Source organism: Dama dama, chromosome X, assembly GCF_033118175.1.
Source record: "Dama dama isolate Ldn47 chromosome X, ASM3311817v1, whole genome shotgun sequence".
NCBI lineage: Eukaryota > Metazoa > Chordata > Mammalia > Artiodactyla > Cervidae > Dama > Dama dama.
In genome coordinates this window covers 154601878-154622392 of record NC_083714.1, presented here as the reverse complement: position 1 = coordinate 154622392, position 20515 = coordinate 154601878, and the positions used below count along the sequence as shown (strand labels likewise).

At 45.2% G+C, this 20515-nt stretch overlaps 1 pseudogene; it reads left to right on the top strand.

Moving 5' to 3' along the window:
• Positions 1-14123: 14123 nt before the first annotated feature.
• On the top strand, positions 14124-16066 carry LOC133052965 (testis-specific Y-encoded protein 3-like; annotated as a pseudogene).
• Positions 16067-20515: the final 4449 nt, after the last annotated feature.

Below are 20515 nucleotides of genomic sequence, written 5' to 3'. Positions count from 1 at the left end.
CAGGGACACTTCTATCTTCCTTATCCAGAGCAGACTTTACCAGATTCCAATGCAATATATTCTTTAATCCTATAACTACTGTTAATACAGATTTATTTGTTTTACATTTTTTAAACTTACCACAAGGAGATATTTTGACAAAAGCAGAAAGACATTTCAAGACATTGAGGGATACCTCCTTTCCTCTGCCCATTCGCTATCAAGATGGGTTGACTAAACAACGGAAATCTGGAAAATTAATATCACAGGGAAAGGGGTGTGCTTGTATTTCTCCAGATGGATCCAACGGAATCAGTTGGCTCTCTCTTTGGAAGATCCGCCTCAAGGGAGCCACCAGCGTTCAAGATAGAGAAGAAACGGTGAAATCCCCAGGAGGAGGAGATTCCAGTATAAGCCATGGCGGCTTTAAAAAATTCCAAGAAACGCCACACTTGACGTCATCGAACTTGTGATCTCCCTACTTGGGGACAGATAAAAACCCTTACTGATCAAGCTAAAAATCTGGTTTCTCCACAGGAGATGCCTCGGAATCCTGAACATATTTTTGTTGCTACACTTCCTTTGCTTGCTTTTGCTTCCCCTGCTCAGGCTGACTTGATTAATCACACTTATTGGGCTTACATACCTAACCCCCCTTTATTGCAGGTTATAGAATTGACAGACGTAGGACTGATCATATTCACTAATGACTCAGTACATATGCCTCCTCCTTGGAGCTTGGAGGGGCCCTCTCATCCTGGGGAAGAAGGAAGACTAACAGTTCTCTAGGCTATGAAATCCTTCCTTTATGCATGGGCCCAACAGAATTATGTATTCATGTTAGTTGACAAACGTGGGCTTTCGTACTGCCTCTAAAAAAGAACTTCTTCACATTGCTTGGACTGTTTGCTGCCCTGTCCTCTTATGAAATCCATGCCAATACTACCAAAGCTCTAGTAAAAGGACAAAACTTTGAATATAAGGGGTTTACACATAAGGACTTTAAATATACTCCTGTTTATTGGGATAGATGTCAAGCTAAATCACAAAAATTAATGTTTGTGGCCAATTACACCATTGTTGATTGGGGACCCCATGGTATATGGCTATCTAACTGCTCAGATGATATTAACAGTGCTATGTGTGATTCTGTTACTCAAGTAACATAGAAGATTACCAACAGTTCAGTGGAACACTTCCACGGCAAAGGACTCCTAGGATGGCTTGACAGCAAAATGGCACCTCCTTGCCCTCAAATCATCCTCAATAAATGGATTGGGCCTGAACAATGAGACATCTGGAAACTTGCTGCAAGTATTGAAAAACGTGGAACTTGGACTGGATATTTCACAGGGACCAGTCATAGTCAGAGTAACTATTCCTTCTGTTACCATCATTCATATTTTATACAAGTTTCCCCTTCCTTTTGTTATAGCCATAGGAAACTTACAATTTAATAAGACTTTATGTTCTATGACTTGTATGGGTTGCAAATTGTATACTTGTCTTAATTCCTCTATTTCTCTTTAAAAAAAAAAAAAGAATCTCTTTTGATTCTCCAATCTCAACATAGTCTGTGGTTGCCAGTAGATCTCCAACAGCCCTGGGAAGACGGTCCCATGGCAGGACTTGCCTCCCAGTTACTCACTAAATTACTCAGACGATCTAAGTGATTCATTGGATAGTTAATTCTTGGCATTTTGGGGTTAATAGCCATGTGCACCACTGCTGCTGTCGCAGACATTGCTTTACAAACTTCAATTCAAACGCAAAACTTTATTCAAAATCAGACTAAAGATGCTCATACTATATGGGTCACTCAGGTTCAGATAGATGAAAAAGTTCAGAATACAGTTCAGGAATTAAAAACAGCCATCCAATGGGTTGGAGATCAATTAATAGATTTACAAAAACAAGTATTATTAAATAGTGATTGGAATTCTACTCAATTTTGTATCATGCCAGTTCAGTTCAACCATAGTGCTTACAAATGGGAACAAATCAAATTTCACTTACAAGATATACATAATAACACTGCCTTAAATGTACAACTGTTGCAAAAGGAAATCTTTGAAACCTTCTCTAAGAGTCTACCATCTTCCAACAATTTGGAAACCTTAGCTTAACAGCTAGTTGATCAATTATCTGGACTAGACCCTCGAAAATGGTTTCAAAACATTACACCTAGTATTGCATTTGGAGCAATAACACTGATAAATATCCTGGTGATTATATTTGTAGTATACCAATATCTTTCAACTAAAATTGTTCAAACAAAACAAACTCAGTTGGTCAGTGCCCTTTTTACAAAAACTGTCTACAGTCGCCCCCAGTTAGGAAAAAATAAAATACGTGGAATTGTCAGGGGACATTCAACTTTAAGGGATCCAATATGTTTTCTTCCTTTGCGTGAAACTTCTCAAGGACTCTCTGTTCCTTATCAGTTCCTGGAAAACAGGAACGAGCAGAGCTGCATGCAATTCTCAGGACTGAGATCATGGGAAGGAGCACCTGCTTGGATTCCCTTCAGTGACTCCCTCCCCACTGACTCTCTTCAGTGACCTTTTACTTAAAGGACTATCCATTTTGTTGCAACTGGTGGAATTTCATTCTTTTTAATGGCTGAGTAATTATTTTATTGAAGATATATAAGCATGTGTTTCTGCAAATGAAGTACCCTCGTTTCACTCGAGACTTGGGTCTCCTGCTTCCTTCTTCTCATTGACTCGAGTCCCCAGGTCCCAGTCTATGAAGATCGTGACAATTAGTGAAGTTTTCACATGGTTTTTGCATATTTGCCTATTTCATTCTTTAAAGATTGATAAGATGTCATGAGATTGGTCACAATTGTCTCCATGAAAAGCACATATGAAGTGGGGATTGGGGTATCTGGATGCTCATGGGAAGATGATGTTAGGAAGATGAAAGGATGGCCTTCACAGTGACATATTTGAAGATGTCAGAAACAATGGTCTAGACTGACTGCTATAGTGAAACAAAAGGGGATGGCCAGTAAGGTCATAAGTAATCCTGTCATGAGACTAGAGAAGAAGTTGAGATGCGTGATTTACATTTGAGATCAAGCAGGATCATTGTATGTAGGCAGTGTATGCATTGGGGGCTGGCGGGGGGGGGGGGGCGGGGCGGGGAAGACTTAATGAGAAATAGCTCAGAGACATAGGGACTTACTGATGTCTATGACAAATGGACTATTTATAAGGGCTGCTGATTTCTCTTCAGAGCTTCCCAGACACTATTATGTCAATTAGCCATCTCACATCCCACTTTCCCATGGCTTTTCTTTATTCCCAACACTTCTCAGAAGCTTAGCTTCTCTGTACTTTTGCATTTTATCTCCGTTTACATTCACTCCCTTTGCAGTCACTAAGTCATGTCCAAGTGAGAGCCCAAGGAGTGCAACACGGCAGCAATTTGCTGTAGACAAAATCTTGTGAAGCAATTGTACTCCAATAAAATTAACTTTTAAAGGTATATACACAACTTAACTCTACATGATTCTCACATCAATTAGGAAGTCAAAAGAAGAACTCTCAATGTGAATACTCTAATGACAAATTCAATATAAAGCCCTGAAAAATGTATAACACACTTGTGAAGAAAAGAGTAAGAATGAAACTGCCAATGTACATGTACCAGTGTATATGTGTGTGTCAAAAGACTGAAAGTTTTCCCCCCAAATAAAAATTACTTAAAAAAAGGTGGCAACAGAACCATCATCAGTCAGTTGGCTTTAGCTGACATGTTATGTTTGTGTATTTGTTATATTGTAGTGTTTTAAATTTTTATGTATTTAATTCTATTCAATTGCTTTGTCACACAAATCCTTTTACTAACCTGTTATGGATGATTGTTAATCAGTGTTCTCCTTTAAACCTCCTTCACTCATTCATTTAAAAAATTTTAGTTTTTCATTCACAATAAATTTATCTTTCCAAAAGTTTAACCAGTTATATCTATACGTTGAATTGTCTTCCCACGATTGCTGTAGGTACTTGAAAATCATGTGTGTGTGTGTGTGTGTGTGTGTACATATTAAGGCATCCACTTCAAAGGTCTCCTTCTGAAATCAAGTGTACAACTTGGTAAAAAACCATGTCACCCCACCCCTGAAATGCCTGTTTTAGACATTCCTGGCTGACTCAGATATCTTGAATGACCCTGCTCTTTAGTTCCTGCTTTTATTTATTTATTTATTTTACATCAGCATCAGAATGTGAACCATCACAAGCAGAGACACACCACCACAGGTCACAATAAATGCAGAACACCAGGCCCATGTTGTTCATTTTCCTTCAACCTTGCCTGTGGTCCTAGATGTGCTGTGGTGCTCTCTAGGACCTGTGAGTAAGAAAGCCTGTTTGTCCAGAGTTCTCTGGTGTTTGTTTCAGTGTATGCCCTGCAGGCTTTATAACAGTTACAAGGGCTGGCCCACTGTCTCTGGTTGGGAGAATGTCTGTGGAAACTTAGGGCAAGGAGTAGAAGCCCAGGTAAATACCTCAGGATTTGAGCCAGTAGTACCACTATGGATGGGCAACAACTGATCCAAACAATGGGCAATTGACATAGTCAGGATGACTGCATTGCCCTTGCAATTAACCCAGTGGAGTGTCTCTAAGTGGAATTGGCTTACTAGCTAGCAAACACAGGTGGGTAACACCATCTAGGAAGGGAGCACTGCTTCTAGAGGTCTGGTGTCACTGCTGTGGGTGCCTCAAGGGCAATAACAATTCAATGTTTTCTACAGGGTAGCAGGATTGAGGCCATATGGTCTGGTCAGATGATTGGGTAACTAATTATAAAGGCCTTATTTGGCTATCAGTGTGAGTGATGTCCCTCTACACCTTGAGGAGACATACACCTCTACACCAAGGAGCCATAAGGAGGGTGGACCAGGTCCCAACGCTATTGTCACTGCCTAAGAAAATGCTATTGGCTAAAAGTATGCTGCTGCTGCTGCTGCTAAGTCATTTCAGTCCTGTCTGACTCTGTGCGACCCCATAGACGGCAGCCCACCAGGCTTCCCCTTCCCTGGGATTCTCCAGGCAAGAACACTGAAGTGGGTTACCATTTCCTTCTCCAAGGCATGAAGGAGAAAAGTGAAAGTGAAGTCGCTCAGTCATGTCTGACTCTTCGCTACCCCATGGACTGCAGCCCACCAGGCCCCTCCGTCCATGGGATTTTCCAGGCAAGAGTACTGAAGTGGGGTGTCATTGCCTTTTGCAGCTAAAAGTATGAGGAGAAGATATTCCCGTGGTAAGGAAGACAGAGACCTCTACTGGTAGCCACAGACTCAATGTGTAGTACCAAGACTATCCTTCTTAAACTGAAAACAAGTGAAATAGCATTGCCATAGGAGTTCAATGGAGCCATGAAAAGGGAAAGGCAGTGGAGGCATTCTGTTTGTTTTCCTTTTTCACCCAGACATCAAGTCCCTAACCAGCCTACACCCAGTACTACTCTCTGCACACAGTTCCTACAATGCCAAGTGTTAGAGATGCCTACCAGGAACAGCTCAGCACAAATGGAATACCTTGTTGATAAAATGGAAATGGTAGCTTTAGCAGAGGCCTAACCTGATGTTTTGGGCAAACCCCAGGAGATACTGAAGGACAGGGACGTCTCGTGTCCAGTCCTTGGGGTCACAAAGAGTCATGACTAGAACATGACTTGGCAACTGAACCACAAAAACCACCTGGCGTTTAAGATCTTTCTGAATTTCAGGACGATGTGCTTTGCCGCAGGCTCAGACCCTCGCATGAGAGCCTTCAGGCAGTGACACCAGTATTCTCGCTTCCCCCTCTTTTGGAGATTTGTCGAGCCATCTGAGACCAACAGTTTTAGTCTCAATGTCGTTTACCAGTCGCAGCACCATCATTATAAGCAAGGCAGTCTCACTGGAAGTTTGTGGCATTCTACCTGGCCTCAGGCATTGTTCTACTTAAGGACAGCACTCTGGGCTCAACTTATAGCTGTCCACCTAGTCCCTAAGGAGGCCACAAATATGGGTCTTCCAAACAGTTGCACTTTCACAGATTGCTAGGCTGTTGCTAACAGTCCCCTCTGTAGATTGATTTCACCTACCCACTGCTCCCTTCTGCTGAGGATTCCAGCTCTGCTGCCATAATCACTGACTTTGACACAAGATTTCTCTTTAAGACAGGTAGTCACTTTCCTTAATAACGTCATTCGTGTTTCCTTGGGATCAGTAGATAACTGTGACTCTGCTCAGTGAAACCACTTTAACTGTCAGAAAACTCAGCAGTGGACTCTTCCACAGAATATCCTTTGGCACTTTCAACCCCAAAAAGCTGGCTCACTTGAGTGTCATAACAACCTTCTTACAGAGACACTCTTTAAAGTGCTTCCAGGCAAGGAGTCCCCCAAACGCATGGTAAACTAGCTCCATGCCCTCATCTTGCTTAACTCTTATCCACTGAATCTTCATCCTCACATAGAAATCATTGTACACTCCCCAAATTTCATGTGGGGTCTCTTTGGAAGTCCTCAAACTTTTACACTCTAAGACAATGTTCTTTCTATTTTCTCCTATGGCTCTACTTCCCCTCCCTGCTAAAATTTTAGACTCATTTCACTATATGCTCCACCTGCTGACCTCATCAAGGAATGATGGTCCAATACGATCCCCTCAGTAAGCCATTTGGTGAGGCATCCCCACAGAGTGCCCCACAGAAACCCCTGACCCAAAACAACACAAGTTAGTGTGACATCATCCTTTGGAAACCCTAAGAAACAGACATTATAAATGGAGCAACCTCCACAGTGGCCACTCTTCCTGAAAGCAATCATTAGAAGTGCTGGCTAAAACAACCAAATTCTTGAGAGAGTAGATGGTAGTTGGATAGGAGAATACCCCAACCACCTCAGTAACTATGTACATGTACATGTACCTGAAAACTAATAGGAGGCTGGAAGAAAGACCCCATACAACCAATGGTGTGATAAAGATATGCATTCAGTCAGGTAGGAAGGGAGGAGAAGCAACTGGGATGGGACGTGGGCCACAAGGAAAGGTCACAGAAGAGAAGAATATCACGGGCTCAGAGACCCTCCAGGGTGTGATGGATTCAGACTGTGTAATGGGGCCCTATCCCTGGGGTCTGACACCAGAAAGATGAGTCTGCTCAGCTGGTTTGAAAGCCAGTGTAATTAACAGGAAGGATGTACGAAACCTGAACTCCACTAGTGAAGAGAATGCACACACTTGTTTAGTTCTGAACAAGGCAGGATGATTGGACTGCATCTGTCCTGAAACCTGGCCAGCTTTCCAGGACCACCATAGTGTCCACCAACGCATAGTGAATACATATTTGTAATTCCTCTCACTCCACTGCTGCTCTCCTGTGCGGTGAGGTTTTCCATTCCATGTGATGAAGCTCTCCAGGGGAAAGCATGCACTCAAGAGAAACAGAATCAGTTTAGACCCAACCGTCAAGAGTTCTGTTCTAAAACCCTGGGGCTAAATCCCAAAGTCAAGTGGTGTTTTTGGCCACTGTGCAGAAAGAAGCCCCATACTTGTCAGTGGCATTAACCCCTCCATTGCCAGTCTCACTTCTAGCAATGTCAGCACTCCCGGCACACAGTGGAATGTCACATGACCCACACTCACCTCAGGTCCAGCTCTCCAACCAAAGCCACTGGACAAATGTAGACTGCACAGGAGTGTTCCCTCATGAGGACAACCCCTTTAACCATGACAACCCCTTTAACCTTATTTCATAGACATTGAGAAAGATAAGCAATATGAGAAGAAGTGTTTTTGTTTCAGATGAAAGAGTAAGGAAAAAGCAAAACCATGAGCAAGGAGCAAATGAAATGGAGAACTAATTTAACAGCGTTTGAAACATGAATAACTAGAATACACAATCAGTGAGGGAAAGGCGGTGGCACTGCATTTGGTCTAGTCTAGTATGCTGAGGCATTAAGATTGTAAGGTTGTAAAAGGTCATTGAGGCCAGTGACCACATTTCTTTATTAAATTTGGAAATATGTCCCCCAGGCGTGCAGGCAGGTCTGGAGCAGCTCCTGCCAGATTCCAGCTCTGAAACCTCCCCATCAACCTCCTTTCCAACTCCCTCCATCTCATCACCAACCTGTAACATTCGCTGTCCCTGGCCTGGGAAAGATTCTCTGCTCTTGCAGTCTTCATGGTCCTCTACGAGTGCCCGCCCATTGTCCATATCTTGAGCTGCCTGCTGATTGAATGAAAACATTTGAGGAATGGGAATTAGAGGCTGCAGGCAGGCCTGGACTGAAACTTCTTGATTAAGTTCCACAGAGGCAACCTGCACTGCCTTTAAGCTAAGCTGAATGGTATCAGTGATTTGAATCCTATTGACCTGATCATCCAAGAGATGAAAAGAAACTGGCACTAAAAGGCTTTTATATGGCTTCACTTTGGGTGTATGTCATCTCCAAGGCACACTCTACCTGCACTGTTACCTCGACATGTTCTCAGTTGAGCATGCCTTGGGCCTGATGTGCTGAAGTACAGTCTGTCTTTTAGGCTTGGCTAAGGTGGAAGGTAGAGAGGAAGTTTCTCGAGTTGGTAGAGGACTCAAAGTCTGCACCCTTCATCAATAGTGGGAACATGTACCTGGCCTGGGTGCAGGTGTTAATGGTGAGGTTGCCTGGAGCTGTGGTTTTGCTGCTCATAACAGCCCTATTTGGGGTTGAGGACCACGTACATCTCCATGGGTTAGGGCCCTTTAGTTTGGACTGGATTGTAGTCTTTTTTTCTTTTCCTTTTTCCAGATATGTAGATTGCAAGGTAGAAGGGTGACCTCTTGGAGGAGGGTGGAGGGGAGGCGAGTGTGGCGGGTGGTCTCAGGAATCCAGAGGACTGGAGAGAAGAGTGGTGGCCATAGACGACAAACTCTGTCATGGAGAAGGTGACACCAACACACTTGATCAACTGTGTGGGTGGACAGGCCCAGGCAGCTCCAACAGTTTGGGAGGGCTTGTGATCCTTTCAGCTGCCCTGTGGCTTCTTCTGCAGCCTAGTGTCTTGGTCAGGGGAGGTTTAGGGAGGTATGGTTACCACGACATCACAGCTTTGTAATTTCACTAAAGCAGTAGGCAGCAATGCCTTGGTCACTACCGTTTACCTCCTATGGATTTAAAAAGAGACGTATGAGAAGGATAAAAAGAGAGGGCTGTATGCTTTTCATGAGGTCAGGCTGCCTTCCTTATGGGCCTGTTTTGTTCTACCACTTTTTGTGAATTATGCTCATTCTAATATTTCCTAGGTCAACTTGACCCATGAAATAGGAGTAAGTTCTAGCCTGGCTGAATCTCTGAAGAGACAGTGAAAGCTCTTAGGGAGCATTTGGAATCTGTGAGGATAATCAGTTGATGGGAAAGTGAGTCCTTTGCCAGTTTCCATTCACTGAAAACCTATGTAAGTAAAGAAGGCCCCTTTTGGAATTGACAGCTTCTTCTCAAGAGGAAGTGTGTGTATTAGTTTGCCAGGGTTGCCAGAACAAAGTGCTACATACCAGGTATCGTCAATAAATGATTTCTCAAACTTCTGGGGACAAGCCATCACTCAAAGGGTCAGCAGATTTGGTCTTCTGAGGCCTCTTTTGGACTGTGACTGGCCATTATCTGGCTTTGTCTTCACACGGTAACATCTCTGTGTTGTCTGTGACTGATCTCCTCTTCTGACAAAGTGCCAGTTGTATTAACACAACTACCTATATAGAGGCCCTATTTCCAAACAGGGTCAGAAATAAATTATAATTTATGCACAGTTTGACTACATATAAAGTGCAGAGACTTAGAACTTCAGCATACACATTTTGAGAGAATATGATTTATTCTATAATTTTGATGCCTTTCTTTCCACTTGGCACTGCTGTATAGTCAGCTGTCTTCCAGAGTTCACCCCACGAAGTGGGCCTCTGCAACACAGAAAGCAACTGGTTAAGAAAAATGGGTTTTCCCGGGTTAATACAGATGAAAACAAAATTCAGAATTTCTTACCAATCTAGAAATCCTCTCCACAGAGGCATAAGGGAAGGAAGACTTTTCTATTTTTGAATAAGTAGTAAACCATAATGGGAGGCACATGATAAGCAAACTACTAAAAGACTGCAAAGACAAAAGACATACTCTATATATGCTGCTGCTGCTGCCGCAGCTGCTTAGTCGCTTCAGTCGTTTCCGACTCTCCGCGGGACCCCATAGACGGCAGCCCACCAGGCTCCCCCATCCCTGGGATTCTCCAGGCAAGAACACTGGAGTGGGTTGCCATTTCCTTCTCCAATGCATGAAAGTGAAAAGTGAAAGTGAAGTCGCTCAGTCGTGTCCGACTCTTTGCGACCCCATGGACCGTAGCCTGCCAGGTCCCTCAGTCCATGGGATTTTCCAGGCAAGAGTACTGGAGTGGGTTGCCATTTCCTTCTCCAATACTCTATATGTGTATCCTAGCAAATCAGTTCATTACAAGCATTTTCAAAATAGTAAGTAGTCGTCAAGTAAGACCTGATGACAACCTTTGTCACACTCGGTCCTAAATTCACCTGGTAATTAAGGGAGCTATCAGGGTCAGCTAACTTGCTTTACATAGAAGAAGGATAAACAGCTCATAGTTTTATGAGTGTATGTGGTCTTGGAATGAGGCATTCTCTCAGAGAGTCTGTTACCCTCCATAGACTTGAGAGATAAGGTGCTACTTTTGCCAAATATCTGTGTACCCAACATCATTAGGCCAAGCAATATGGAAACAGTGGAGTTTGGGTCATACAAGGAGATGGGTGGCTTATGCCTTTAAAAATCGCGAACCCCCCCGAAACTTTCTGCAAAGCCACTTACAAGAAAGGTGAGGGAGGAGTGTCCTTAGCTATCGCAAACTTCCTGCTGCCAGATCCTGTGTTCTTGAGGTAAGGTCATGGTCAGGTAACTGTGTTCCTGTAATCCTTGAGGGGAACAAATAGTATTCTGTATTCTGAAAGGAAAGGTTCCAAGCTGGACTTTCACCCTCCAAGTTCCTGGTAAGGAGGAGGGGGTCTCTGTGCAGGCGGCTATCCTGTCTGGGAGCATTCATCTAGCACTCAGTCTCAGTCCTCCCACCAGTGCCCAGTCCCAGCTCAAAGAGGCAGTTCTCAGTTTTCTGTGCCCCCTCCCAAGGCCCCCATACCCTGCCCAGCCATCTCCAATGAGGGAGCTAGGTGCCCAGCATGCAACTGGCCCTCAACCTCCTCAGTCTACCCAAATGGGTGGCTGGGTCCCATAGACTGTGACCCACGCAGATTCAGGCGGTGATGGGGCGTGTTGGCCATTGCTTGGAAACCTGGGCCAGGCCAGTGAGTGGCTCCAGCAAGGGCTCTTGGATTCTGCAAGCCTGTCCCCAAGCTCCTCAGTTCATTACCCAGCCCAATGCCAGAGAGACTGGAGGGCCCTGGGGGAAAGCTGTAAGAGGTCTTTCACTACACTCTGCTGAGAGGCTTTCTGTTGGTGGAGTTGGTCTTCTTACTTCACTAATCGTCTTGAGCTAATGCCTGCAGCTCCATTGTCCATCCTGCCTCTATTACAGAATCTGTCCTGATGAGTTTACTCAACCTGTGACTAAAAGTTGGTAACTTGGACCATCATGGGCCATTTGCACTAGCCCAATGACCACAGTCTGTTCATTAACACAGGGATTTCAACTTAACAATGTCATGTGATGAAAAAAATTATGTCTTCCTGTAACTGAAACATTTTACTTAGCATAATGTCTTCAAGAACATATATACTGCAAATGGGGGAACCATTGATTTATTCACTGTTGGAGGTATAGCTGACATGTAATCTATTTCAAACAATTATTATTGGACTATAGTCACTTTATAACATTTGTTTTTGTTTCTCTTGTATGTACGTCAAAGTGAATCAGTTTCATCTGTGCATATATCCCATTATTCTTGGATTTCTTTCCCATTTAGATCACCACAGGACACTGGGTAGAGTCCCTTATTCTTTTGTTGTTCTCAAGATGAATTTTTTTTAACTCTAACTGGAGGCTAATTACTAACTATACAATATTGTGATGGTTTCTGCCATACATCAATACTAATGAGCCATAGGTATACATGGGCCCCACCCATCCTCAAGCCCCTCGACCTCCCTTCCTCCCTTCCTACCTACATTTTCTGGGTTGTTCCAGATCACTGGCTTTGGGTGCCCTGCTGCATGCATGTGAAAACCTGAAAGATGATTTTCCTTCATGAAATACATAATTTTCCATATTTCATATGTGGGTGCAGATTTCTCTACATGAAAAAGGAAATGTGCAGTTCATATTTGAAAATCTACTCGTATAACTGTCTTCATCAAGTACAGAATCTTGTCTGTTTCACATATGGATATCTGTGCACACTTTTCCCTACATGAACAGGGAATTCTTCATATTTCACCTATGAAAAGTTGAGCATACATTTTCCTGCTTCAATTGTGAAATTGTATACATTTCCTGTATGAAATCTCAATGAAGTATATAATTAAGATATGGGGAACAAATATGGAATTGGAATTGGCTCTATTTCACAAATGAAATTCTGGGCACCACTGTTTCTTCGTGACCTATCATATCCTTTGTATTTTTATATATAGATATTATATATGTGTAGAATATATATATATATATATAGATATTATATATATTACATATATATATATATATATATACATATATATGAGAGAATGACTGTTAGCCATGAAATATGGAATTCTCCGTATTACCTGTATCAAAATCTAGGCATTAATTATCCTTCATGAAAGTCGAACTTCTCTATATTTCACATCTGAAGATAAGAATGGAGATTTTCCTATAAGAAATTAGGAAATCTCTGCATTTCATATGAACCAGTGGTTCTTCAGCCTCTGAAACATCAGTGTTCCCTGTTTGCATTTGTGTCCCTGTGTCTTGCATGTGTGTGTGGACTGGTGTGTGCTTGCGTCACCTTTGTTTGTGTGTGTTTCTGTGTGTGTGCATGTTCTCTGGTCTAAGGTAGGTGCTCAGTGTGAAACTCCAGGCATCGCAGGAAACAGAGTGTGAGCATGGCATCTCTGTGCACATAACATGACTGTGTCCATGTTAGCTATGTGGCCAGGAGGTAGATAGTAACTAATGCCCAGGAGGAACACTTTGGTCCCCCTGAGACACTCCTCACCCAAGTGAGGAGTGCATCTGTGCACACGCCGCATATCCTTAGGCACCCAGGTGCCTGTTCTAAGCCGCCAGCCAGGGTGATGGGGGAGGCAGGGCGGTGGTGGGGTGGGGTAGGGGGGAGGGCAGAGGCCGAGAGCTGACAGACCTTGGGCCAGGGTCTTTCAGGGTGGTTTGCCTTGGGCCTGCCGCATGGGGACCGGACAGCGAGCTGAGGGAAGTGGTGTGCTCCTTCCTCAGAGGAAGACTGATCTCCTGCCACTGCTCTAGCCTGTCACAAGTGTAGAGATGGACTCTGCATCAGTTGCGCCGCGGTGAGGTCAGTGTATGCCCCCACATCCACCCCCATGCCCTGCCCATGGCTTGCAGTTTGGATCTAAGGTGAGCAACTATGTCCCTGATGTATCCAGGAACCCTGTCTCACCTGTGCGGATCCATGAACACACATAGTCATCCGCTGCTCCAGAGGCAATTTCAACCTTGAGGATGGTTGCAGTGTCAAGTTCAGGTTCATTTCCTTTGCCTCCCAACTGGCCTGACTCTCCCAGTCTCTCGTCAGGCACTTCTGCACTGCTGGTCAAGCAAACGGCTTGAGTGGACAGGCGTCCTTTGCATTGAGCAGGGTTTGGCCGCTGGGTCACCCACTGCCAGAGTGCCCAGAATTCCAAGGGGCGTGTCCCAGTGATCAAATACCTTTAGACTCCGTCTGATTGGCTCGTGATGAGGTCTGGTGGTCACGATGTAGAGTTTGGCCTCTTCCTGCCAACATAGTCTGCGCGTGCATGGCGTCACAAAGCTCTGCGCATGGGTGTTTCCCCTTCCCTGCCTGTAGGCTGTTGGCAAGCAAACAGTTGCTGGTGTGGAGTAGACCGCAGCAGGTGGGCGGGCTGTGCTGGCCACTTGCTGTGCTCTCGTGTCCAGCTACTTCGCAGCTCAGGGTCACCGCCAGGGCCACATGGAGAGTGAGATGGGGCCAGAGGAAGGCGGGAGCTCCCCCGATCCTGGATTTTAGTTGTGAGCCTGGATCTTTACGCGGCAGGTGCCCTGGGCCCTACCTGCCGGGTGGGGGAGGCAGAGGCGATGCAGGTCCCAAGTGGCACACCAGGCGAAGAGGTCGCCCTGTTCAGGGTGGAAGCAGTAGAGAAAGGCGCGGCCCTGGAGGAGGGAGAGGTGGCGGGGATCGGGCAGGAGTTCCAGCTGCTGGTGGAAGACATCATGGAGGAGGTGGAGGTGGTGGCGGCGAACGAGGAGCCGGAGGAGGTGTCCTCAGAAGAGCGGGAGAGAAAGCCGGAGGAGCAGGGCCAGGAACATCCAAGACCTGGAGCCCTGAGTGACCGGCCCCCAATGGAGGCGCTGGCAGCCCTGCAGGTGGAGCTGGATCCTGTGAATAAGAAAGCCCAAAGGGCCCACCCTCGGCTGAAAGACAAGAACTGTCAGAGGCGGAAGCTGCATCTAGAACACAGAAGCGCCATCATCCAGGGAATCCGTGGCTTCTGGGTCAAAGTTGTATCCTTGGTGTGGTGCTTGTGGAATTTGTTTTACCTGGGCTGTTGCAAAAGCAGTTTACAGATCTGGCAGTTTGGGTACAAAATGTGTTTATTGGATGATGGGTATTGACTGCTGTCCAGATATGATGGGTGATGTCCTTGCTGTTTTAGTTAGGAGGAATAATTGATACTTGGGCTTTACTTGCAGAGGTCCCAATAAGAATTGTCATTAGTACCAGGAACTCTTCAGAGAAAAGGCTTGTCTGGAATACAGGTCTCCTCCAAAAAGCTGAATGAATTTGGGGGTGATGTTGCAGTGTGTAAGTGCTCATGCTAGTTGCAGCGAGGGGTGCTTGTTTTCCAGAAATAAGCTAACTTTTAGGAGGCTGAGATGGAGCTTAGGACCTTTCTGTTAGGCACAGGACCTCCTTGGGTTGATAGGCATAGCCTTGGGGCTTGTTGGGCCTTCACACAGTCTGTGTGGACAGAGATGTGAGGAGTTAACTGGTAGCAAGTTGAAGTCAGACAATGCCAGGCTACTGTTGTTTAGGCTAGCTTTGTTCTTCCAGCACATCTAGAGGCTCCTTGACCTAAAAGCAGTTTATGAACCACCCTGAAATGTCAGTCATGATGAGTGTTCGAGATAAAGACATACTTAACTACATGACCAACTTAAAGGTCAGGCAGCAGATACTGATAATTGAGGAAGGGAGGTGCATGGGGAGGGGAGGGGAGATGATATATCCCTGAAAACAGAAAAGGACAGCTCTTCTATAAAGAGGTTTCACACTCACGCCACCCTGCACAGTTTGTCCTGGCAGGTGGAGGATCTCAGGCATCCCACTCTTTGCTGCAAGATCACATTGTCTTTTTGGAAGAACAGATATTTCCAGAATGAAGTGACTGTTAAGGAGTATCTCATTAGCATCACTGGTAAGAGGCAGCTCACTGGACTTGGGGTGTGGGGGCAGAAAGGGGTAGGTTGAACTTGGAAAGTGATTTAGGTCTTTCTCCCATACTCCTTTTCTTGCAGGATACCGATCATCTCATTCCTCACCAATTCAGTGGTAGCAGGGATTTGAACGTAAGGCATACAGCCACAGGCACCACCACAGCAGTGTTAACTTCTTCAACTGGTTCTTTGACCATAACCTCACAGGATCTGGCATGATTGCTGAGGTGGGGTCCCACTGGGCCTCTGGGCCAGAATTGGCAGTGGATTTTGGAGTTCTTGGCAGCACACCGGACGGCCCGGGGTCTGGCCAGCCCTGTGCTGACCTTGCTCATTCCCTGGCAGATCATCATTAAGGATCTGTGGCCCAATCCTTTGCAGTACTACATGAGGAGGAAGGCTCCACCATGAGAGGTACTGGGAGGACAAGAGATGGGGAGACCAGGGACTGGGCACTGACATAAGGGTTTTCCAGGAGCCTTGGTCACTTATTCCACTTGTGGATAGATTGAGACTCCTGGAGTACAGAGTGACACCAGTGCACGAGGGCATCAGCCTGAGACAGCAAGTGTTTCTAATTAGGGAAGCTTGAGGTAGATGAAGTGGCCTGGTCAGTCCAAAGTCACCCCGATTTAAATCTGACTCAGCTGCACATCTCTGAGCTGTCGTTCCATGGCCAACAATTCTGCCCTCAGCTTCCTCTTAAATTGGGTCCCACCTACTGTTCCTCACGAAGTCCCCTTTCCATAAAGGTCTGTGAGTCTTCTTTGCACAAGGCTATACCCCACTGACCATCATTTGCTTCCATTTTGATCATCACACTTCTCTGCTAATTTTCATTTGCATCTCTTTTGCCCGCCACAATCATTCTGAAAATACTGGCCATTGTGCAGGATTACAGAGATTTCTTTATTTTAACTGGAGGGTAGTTGCAGTATTGTGACGGTTTTTGCCGTACGTCAGCCAACATGAATCAGCCATAGGTGTACACGTGCTCCCCCAGTTCCTGAACCCCACCCACCCACCACCCTCCCCACCCCATCCCTCTGGGTTGTCCCACAGCTCGACTTTGGGTGCCTTGCTTCACGCATCAAACTCGCACTGATCGTCTCTGTTACACTGGTAATATATGTGTTTCAGGGCTATTTTCTTCAATCATCCCACCATCACATTCTCCCACTGAATCTTATCTGTTGCCCTGCATGTCAGATGGTCAGTACCTCCCACGTGGTCCTAAACTCTATATATTTGTGTTAGCATGCAGTATTTCTTTTCCTCTTTCTGACTTACTTCACTCTGTGTTATAGGCTCCATGTTCACTCCACCTCACTAAAACTGACTTTGATGTGTTCCTCTTTAGAACTGAGCAGCATGCCATTGTGTATAGGTACCATGATTTCCTTATTCCTTCATCTGCCAATGGACTTCTAGGTTGCTTCCATGTCCTAGATATAGTAAATAGTTCTACAGGGAAGACTGGGGTGCATGTTTTTTTTAGTATTTGCTTCTAGGAAATGTGAAAGATTGCAGACTCTCTCCTGGGACCAACTTGGAAGAGTGAAAATGTCTTTAGGATTGTTCAGAGAGGATAGGTTTATATATCTGTCTCTGTGTCTGTTTTGAAAGGAAACCCCTGATTTTGAGAAACTTATGATGAAGCGTCCCTCTTTACCTAAAATAGAAAACCTAAGAAGCTGCTTCACATGAAGATCAATGGCCGGTGTAGTTCCCAAGCACAGGAAAGTAATGAAAACTGGTCTGGTGGTGAAACGGATGGAGCGGGAGACACCAGTAGACCTGGAATAATTCCGGTGTCTGAAATAATTCTGAAAGATAAATAAACAGCCTTGACTGTATGTGTCTGTGTATTGTTTGGGCAGGTCCTCAGGAAAAATACTTCAGCTCCATGTAGGCTTCTCAGTTTACTGTGTGGGAATTACCAGTCCATGGAGAGTTGCAGAGGGGGTTGAGTCATACTTTGGGTGTGTGTCAGAGGACGCAGTTCTTCCTGTGGGGTGGGGGTTGGGGATGAAGGGGAAAGAAGACGAGGGGCCATTAACTGTGGGCCTGGCCATTTTGCACATTCATGGGAGGGGCGTGGTGAACAAGGGCCAGCGATTGAAATAGTGGAACTCAATGTTGTTGGATGGTGGCACCCCAAGTATCCTCTCTGTTGAATATCATCATAGAGTTTAAGAGTACAGAACAAGGAAAAAAGCCTTAACATTCAACTCACTGTGAACCAGATAGCCTCCTTGTGTACATGAGCATGTGGTCTTTTGCTGAGACAGTCACTTTGCCAGAGCGAGGGTTCCAGGCAACATCTTAGGGAATGGGAGTATAAGATAGATGGAGGGCCTGTGGCCCAGGGAGAGAGAGAGATGGGTGGGAAGACAGTGAGGATGTTAGTTTCTGGCAATAGTGACCAGGTGAAAAGGTAAAATCTGCCAGGAAACAGAGAAGCAAGGAAAAACAGATCCCATAATATATGTCTGAGCTCATGAGAACTCTTCTTTTTTCCAGGAACTCAGATTAGGTACAAAGTGTACAGGGGCAGAAGAGAGGGGAATGGGCATGATAAAGAGGCAAGGGCCAGCCTACCCAGCCGTGCGCTCTGTGTTCCATGATGGCTCAGTGGTTAATATCCCAATTTCCAGAGAGGTGTGAGCTCTTTGCCCCTGGCCCTCTATCAAGCTGCTGCTGCTGCCAAGTCACTTCAGTCGTGTCTGACTCTGTGCGACCCCATAGATGGCAGCCCACCAGGCTCCCCGTCCCTGGGATTCTTCAGGCGAGAACACTGGAGTGGGTTGTCATTTCCCTCTCCAATGCATGAAAATGAAAAGTGAAAGTGAAGTCGCTCAGTCGTGTCTGGCTCTTAGCGACCCCATGGACCACAGCCTCGCAGGCTCCTCCGTCCATGGGATTTTCCAGGCAAGAGTACTGGAGTGGGGTGCCACTGCCTTCTCTATCAAGCTAAGTTGCAGAAATCTCAACATTTGTCTCATGAACCCTCTGGTGACAGTGTCTCATCCTTACTGAATGGTGCGGCACAGACTGTTTTCAACCACAAGGGACCTGTCCTTCTTCTGGGCCTTTGTCACTACTCCATGGGCCAAGGGCCGATGGGAGCACCTGGGGCATATGGAACTCACCCAGGGACTGGTGAGGGTGAGCTTAAGGTGGTCCTTGCCAAGTAGATGACTGCTTCCTGGAAACATGTCCACATCTGGACAGGGCAAAGGACAGACTGGCACAAAGCCATTTGTGCCAACTCTCCATTAGGGAGAGTTCAACATTTGTCCCATTGTGTTCTCCTCTCGTCCCAGATACAATGGCTCCAACAGGGGCATGCCTGAGGGTGATATTTCTGTCCCACATGGAGTTCTCACTCCACAGCTTTTCTCCCTAAAGCAACATCTCTTTCCAGGGCAAAGGGTCAGGATTGAACTTCAAATTCATGGGTTTATGGATGTTCCCTTCAAGGTGCACTGAATTAGATCTCCTGCTCAGGGCCAGCTTTTGCATTTGCATATCTATAGCCTAGCTTTGCCCTTCTACAGAGGAGCATCTAAAGCTCTAGGAGTCAAGGCTTGGCCTTCTCTGGGTGCTGTCCAAACAACCAGCCCAGGAAACGCTATGGAAATGTGTCTTCTTACTTTCTCAATCTGTAAACTTCAAAGAACACTTGGGGCGTGCACAGGCTGCTTCCTGTCTTTCTCAGTCCTAGTTAAAAAACAAAACAGAACACGAACTATGCTCTAATAACTCTGCAGTCGGTGTCAGATGGCATAACAGTGCATGGTTTTTGGGACCTTAGACTGGACTCATTCTAGGGACTCCACGTTTATCCACATTCAGAAGTTTTAGTAAGGTTTTATAAAGAACTTAAAAGACCAGTAAAGTTTGGGACAGGGTCCCCCAAAGCCTAACATTCTCTGCCAATGCTTCAGTACAAGGGGTAGCTTTAGCTCTAACCTGTCCCAGAGTGAAGAGTGCAAAGCTGGTCATGGATTGGTTAGTAAAACTGAATCATGGTTGGTTGACTTGATTGTCATTCTCTGGAAACTTGCCATGACTTGTGTTCCACTCTCTTAAGGACTTTCAGCTGGGCCCTAAAGACTATTTGCTGTTAGAGTTGATGGCACCCTTGGCCATGTTGTGTAAGGTTTTCTTCCACTGGATATCAATGCGTGTGAAACTTTTAGGATTACTGATCAATTCATGAGTATCTGGCTCAGTCACCCTGAGCTGCATTTGTTTCCTGGTCTCTGGATATGTTCATGTTTTCCTTTGTTTAGAAAGAAGCTTGGATGTCTCCATTGTGTTTCCTCGTGAACTTACACTCTTTCAATGTGAGGTGATGTTTCTTCCTGTGGGTCTGCCTATGCCTTCCTCTCTTTGATGTTGCACCCATGCCTGTGCCAATATGCACAGCTCTGTTGCCATAGCTGGCTCAGTATTTGCATATGCCTGTTCAACATTCATGCCTCATGTTGCTTGTATTCGCGCTCTCTCTCTTTTTTTTTTTTTTTTTTTTTCTTCTCTTTCTTTTTTTTTCTTTTGTTTTTTTTTTTTTTGTTTTTAAGTTTGTATATCTTTTTGTGAGATTGCCTGTGGATTTGACCCTTTCATTCCTGGATCAGATCCTTCCACCATTTTGAATTGTGACTTTTTTAGTGAGTTCCATGGTCTTTGTGAACAGCAAGAAATGCTTTATTGCAGGTATAGTTAACAGTGATACACTTTTGGAAACAAGAATACCCACACACTTAGAGAATTTATCACGGGGCAGGAAGCTCACTGGTTGAATTGAGAATATTAATTAGGACCACAGAGGGCCAAGATGTTGTGGGAATGCATCTGTCAGGAAATTTTTCATCTGGCAGGAAAGATTTGGGGTTGACTTGT